The sequence below is a fragment of the Neolamprologus multifasciatus genome, chromosome 1 (genome assembly GCF_963576455.1).
Source record: "Neolamprologus multifasciatus chromosome 1, fNeoMul1.2, whole genome shotgun sequence".
Taxonomy (NCBI): domain Eukaryota; kingdom Metazoa; phylum Chordata; class Actinopteri; order Cichliformes; family Cichlidae; genus Neolamprologus; species Neolamprologus multifasciatus.
The window spans coordinates 15,030,482-15,036,481 of record NC_140439.1 but is presented as its reverse complement, the minus strand read 5'-3'; positions in this window follow the sequence as shown (position 1 = coordinate 15,036,481).

Below are 6,000 nucleotides of genomic sequence, written 5' to 3'. Positions count from 1 at the left end.
GCGAGCAACAAATTGAAAGAGCCCGAGGTGTCAAATGGTGCATCGACTCAGATCATTTCCAGTTTCGAGTTGTTGTGAACGAGCAGCCACTTTCCAGAAGAGGAGTGTTGTCCACGGTAGCCTCTATTTACGATCCACTTGGCTTTCTACTTGGGAAGCAGATACTAGAGCAAATGTGTCGTGAGAAAGCAGATTGGGACGAACCACTCACAAGCGATCTGAAGTCATGATGGGAGTCCTGGTTGTTGGATCTAAAAAATCTACCAGATGTCAAAACTGACAGATGTTACGTGCCAAGAGATTTTCAAACAGTTTAGAAGTACGAGCTTCACCATTTCTCAGACGCAAGTGTTTCAGGGTATGGTGTTTGTACGTATCTGAGAGCTGTCAGTGAAGCAGGACAAGTCCACTGCGCTCTTATCTTTGCCAAGTCCAGAGTAGCACCCACGAAGGTTACTACGGTGTCAAGATTGGAGCTGTCAGCAGCAGTTGTAGCAGTGCGGATTAGAAGCAACTTGGAGCTAGAAGATGCTCAAGAATTCTTCTGGACAGATTCTCAAGTTGTCTTGGGATATATCAACAACAATGCGAGACATTTCAATGTTTTCGTTGCAAATCGCATTCAGCGTATCAAGGAAAGCACTAAACCGATGCAATGGAAGTTTGTGGTATCAGATCTCAATCCAGCAGACCATGCGGACTGAAGGCCAAAGACCTCATTACCTCCAACTGGTTTAGCGGTCCAAGTTTTCTTTGGCAAGAGAAACTTCCCCACAGAGAAGTCAAGGTGGGAAAACTTGATGCAGAGGATCCACAAGTACGCAAAGCTGTTGTACTCCATACAATTACGGAAACAGATTCTTTGGCAGAACGTTTTCTGAAATTCTCCAGTTGGTCAAGGTTGGTCAAAGCTATGGCAAAACTTCTCAGATTTGTGAAAGAGTTTAAGGGCTTGGAAAGGAGAAGCAATAAAGCCACTAACCTTGAAGAAAGGAAAGAAGCCGAGCTTAAAATCATATCCATTGTACAAAGATCAGTCTTCTGCAAGGAAATCAAAGCACTTCAAATGCGAAAGGATCTACCCAAGGACAGGACAAATAGACTCTATCGACTCGATCCCTTCCTGGATGAGAAGGGTGTTCTTAGAGTGGGAGGTAGATTAGAGCGTTCTACATTGCAGCCACACGTCAAGCACCCAGTCATCTTATCAAAGACTTGCCAAATTGCAAAGTTACTGATTGATCACTATCATCAGCGAGTGAAACATCAAGGACGGGGCATGACGATAAATGAGCTGAGATCGAATGGAATATGGATACTAGCAGCCCAGCAGTATCATCCTTTATCTACAACTGTATTAAGTGCAGGAAATTCAGACGTCGAGCAGAAGAGCAAAAGATGGTAAACCTACCAAGTGAGAGAATGGAGACAACTCCTCCCTTCACGTATTGTGGGGTGGATTGTTTCGGCCCGTTCTACATTAAAGAAAAAAGAAAAGAACTGAAGTGTTACGGGCTTCTGTTTACCTGTCTATGCTCTCGTGCGGTGCACATAGAGCTACTCGATAATATGTCAACCGACGCTTTTCTTCACTGCGTTCTTTCATCGCTTTGCGTGGGAATGTACGTCAGTTGCAATCAGATCAAGGCACCAATTTTGTTGGAGCCAGACGTGAGTTTCTGGAAGCAGTAAATGGATCAGGAAAGTCTGAAACAGCTAGGCTGCGAGTTTGTGATGAATCCTCCCTCTGCAAGTCATATGGGTGGAGCCTGGGAAAGACAAATTTGTACAATCTGAAGTGTATTGACAACCATTCTGGATCAGTCATCCAGATCATTGGACATTCATCTCTAAGAACCTTTCTTTATGAAGTGATGGCAATAGTTAACAGCAGACCTATCACCCCACATTTACTCAATGATCCTACTGGACCTCAGCCACTTACACCTAATCTTCTGTTGACCATGTAGTCCTCAGTAATACTGCCACCACCAGGAGACTTTGTAAAGGAAGATTTGTATCTTCGCAAAAGATGGCATAGAGTCCAGTACTTGGCCAATGAATTTTGGCACAGATGGAAGAAAGAGTACTTATTGAGCCTACAACAAAAACAAAAGTGGCACAAAACAAACAGAAATGCAAAGGTCAATGACAGAGTGATCGTACAAGATGACCAAGCATCAAGAAACGACTGGAAGTTGGCCAAAGTTGTTGCCATACACCCGAGTGAAGATGGATGTATACGCAAAGTACAACTGTTAATGAGTGACTCATTGTTAGATGACCATGGAAAGAGACTGAGTAAACCAGTTCTACTTGACAGACCTATACACAAGACTGTGACACTATTAGAAGCAGATTAGTTCATGGGTGGAAATCACAAGTGATTTGGTGGGAGTGTAGCTGCCGTCATAGGGAACTCTCGCATTTAAGTTCATTTTATTAGATATGTAAGGTTGAAACAATTAGTAGTTGAAATATTAAGAAATAAGAAATAAATAAATAGCAATTCATGTTTTGTTCATTAGATTTAATGTTTAAATGTGTTATTTGTGCTAATTGTGCAATTAGATAGGAACCTTTTCTATAGTTCCGTCTACTGTTGCTAAGAGGGTATTTTTTGGCTGTCACACTCAGCAAGCTAATTAAGAGATGAGCCACGAGGTTTGCACGTCTACAGAAAGATAAATAAAAGAGTGCCTTTTTTGGACCTCCCCACGACGTAAAGATGAAAGTTTTATTCCCTTTGAGTGAGGCCAATGAGGTAAATGTTTTATTTTGTTTATTATCGTTGTATGTAAATACGCTAGTGTTGCGTGATATTCTAGTGCAATTACCGCAGTGTGAGGTGTAATGTGTATTTTATTGATCGTTTTGTTGGAATGTTTCGTCATATATAATGCTTAAGGGCTTTATTAAGAATATTCATTTAAGTTTGTATTTCTTTTTAGTTCTGACGGCATTGTATCGGCTGTGGTTGGACATCATTACATGTTAAGGCATGTCGAAGAATCCTTCTGACCGAAATAAATGTCAGTTAAAACACAAAGAACAAGTTGAGCTTTATTAAGACTCAAGGGGAGTAACACTCTGTATTCCTCGTCCACACAAAAACCCAAAAAAGGAGTTTTAAAAAATCTCAGTTTTCGGTGATTCCAAATGCCGTTTACGTGTGGACGAAACAGCTGCGTTTTCAAAATCACCCGTTTATGTGCGGACGCAGCGTAAAAGAGTTAGTAGTTTATTTTCTTACTACCTGCAGATTACTTGTATTTGCTTAATTGTTTACTAAATGTTTGAGGTGTGAAATAAACCGCAATGGAGCAAAATATGGGTGTGTGTGGTTGGAGGATGTGTTTGTGCGTGCGTGCGTGCGTGCGTGTACGTGTGTGCGCGGGGGGGGGGAATATTTTTCTTGTAAAACAAAGGGTGGCCCAGCAAAAAAAAGCTTGGGAACCACTGTTTTATTCAAACCATGAAGCACTATGTAGCTCTGTGTTTTGAAAAGTGCTATACAAATAAAGTTATTATTATCATGATTATTATTATTATTATAAGCACACTGTGGCTGAACACTTGCTCTGCAGACCTCGAAAAAAGGGCCAAAACATGTTGGCTAGCTGCATCTGCTAATTATATGTCAAAAAGGTGAAAGTACATCACAGTTTCTCGAGGGTAGCGACAGTTCACAGCGTGCACAATCCGAGCAAAGATGACATTTCAACCAAAACACATTTGGCAAAGCAAACTAATAGCACTTTAACATATTTTCTCGTAGGCTGTGATGGATGGCTACCTCCTTTGTAACCTATTTTTGCAAAGGAGGTTAGGCAGCACGGCGTCACCAGCAGATTGCAACACAATTCTGCCCACTAACCTGAAAATAGAAAGCAATTCTTACGTTTGGATATTCCACCTTAGATGTGCAAAGCCAGTCATAAATACAGCAGAGTTCTCGGCATTTAACTCTTAAAGAAACGTGACAAATCCGTTGATCCACTTTGTACAGCCCCCACTCCCCCCAAATGAAAAGAAATCCTCAGACACATTTTTAACTTCATCTCCTATCAAAGAGGCCCAGATTGCAATCTGCTACACAATATGTTTTGCTCCATTTTATTACCCACATAGATAAACCTCATGGATGGAACACAGGCCTATGAGTAATGAAGGCCCCCTCCACATAACAAGATCCTACCCTCCGTATGCTCTCCGTCTTCTCTCTGTCTGCAGCGGCCATGAGTTTAGCTGGTCATTTTCCTGCTTTTCTTTCAAGGGAACAGACCTGCACAGATGTTGTAACAACACATAATCAGGTTTTAGCACTTGAAAGCAAGAGTAAGTAATTAGAAACACATTTCCTAACTGATAAACACACAGAGTGTGCGTATCACTGGGTACATTGAGTAATATAGCAGTGCAGCAAAGAGACATGTTAAATGGACATAGTAACTGAGCGCAAAATGCAGGAACTGTCTTTTGTTGGCATCTATTATTATTGTTCCTGCGCATACTTCTTTACAGATCAAGTTCTGGCACATTTTTAAGCTTGCTTGCATGCACAGCATGTTTAATATCCACAGATTTCTAATCTAATCTAATCTAATCTCAGATTGATAATTTCAGGGGACTGCAAGTCATTGAGGTCTGCTTTGTTTTCTTGTTCTGCTGTAAAAGCCAGTCTGTTTTCAGGTTCAGCTACTCGACTTAGTCCGTGACATTTGCATCCTCAATTTGTTATTTAGTCCAGTTTCCTCTTCCACTAGCTGCTGCACAGCTCGAAAGCAGAACGTTTCCACCCCCATGATTAAAAGTCAAGGTGTCCTTTCAGCAAATGCTGCGTTTTTTTCTTTCCAAACATACCTTTGCTGATTGTGGACAAATGGCTCAATTTCAGCTTCATCTGTCCACGGCCCAGCTTTCCAAAACGACTCTGCTTTCCCAGATGTTGCCCTGCACACTTTAGTTTTTGACTTTTGTCTTGATGCCACAGGCAAGGTTTCCTTCTGATGACTGTCCCAATGTACACCATACATCAATTCTGCACAGCTGAATGTTGCAGGAAGCCCCTCCCATGCCAGTTCAACCTTCCTGCAGCTCCCATATGCAGTCATATGGGAGGTTTACTTTGCCTCTCAGCCCACCAGACATGCTGTTTTATCTCAAAGTTTTCTTTCAGATCTTCTTTCGACTTCCACAGTTTTCCTTTCCACAATTTCATAATTGCATTTTGAACAGAGGAGATTCAAAGCTGGAAACACTTTGATATCCTCATACATTATAGCTTCATCCCCAAAAACAGAACACTCTTTAAAATGTTCACAAAAACAGAATGTAAATCTCCATAACCTCATATAACCCTACACCTCACGTGTACCTAGAGTTGACTGAAAGAAAATATATTAATTGTTGAAAATGCAACACTCTTGTCTTCTTTGGAAACCACACTCTTTGAGAGGAGCCTTAACTTCTGAAGATTTGAAAGCAAAATGACTTCTTTCAGTACATAGACTGCTGTTGGTATTGTCTTGCAAGAATACGTAAAACCTTCCATTTTGCATCAGCTTTGATGCAAAACATCTTTTCCAGCAGATCGTAGTAGGTAGATCATGAAAAGTGGTGATAGGGAATGTTGTTGATGTATTCACCTGCAGAGCAGAAGTCTGCAGGTCAACTAAAAATATTGACTGGTGGTGCATTATACACACCAGCCCTGATTTGTAGGCAATTATTAACTTCAAGACTTGATGTTGGATCCAGTTGATAAGAGCCAGGGACTACTGAGTGTTGCCAAAGGCTTGAGGAGTCTAATCACTTCTTATTTAGGCTGACCTACCTTACAATTTAATTAAGGCCTGATAAGTTAATTAACTTCTGAGTATTTCAGATTTGTGTTTGCGCATTAATATATCAATTGAAGCTGAATTTATTAAATTACACATCGGTTATATCTATTTTAAGAAGCAGAATCACTTGTAAATCAGATTCATGTTTGTAGCA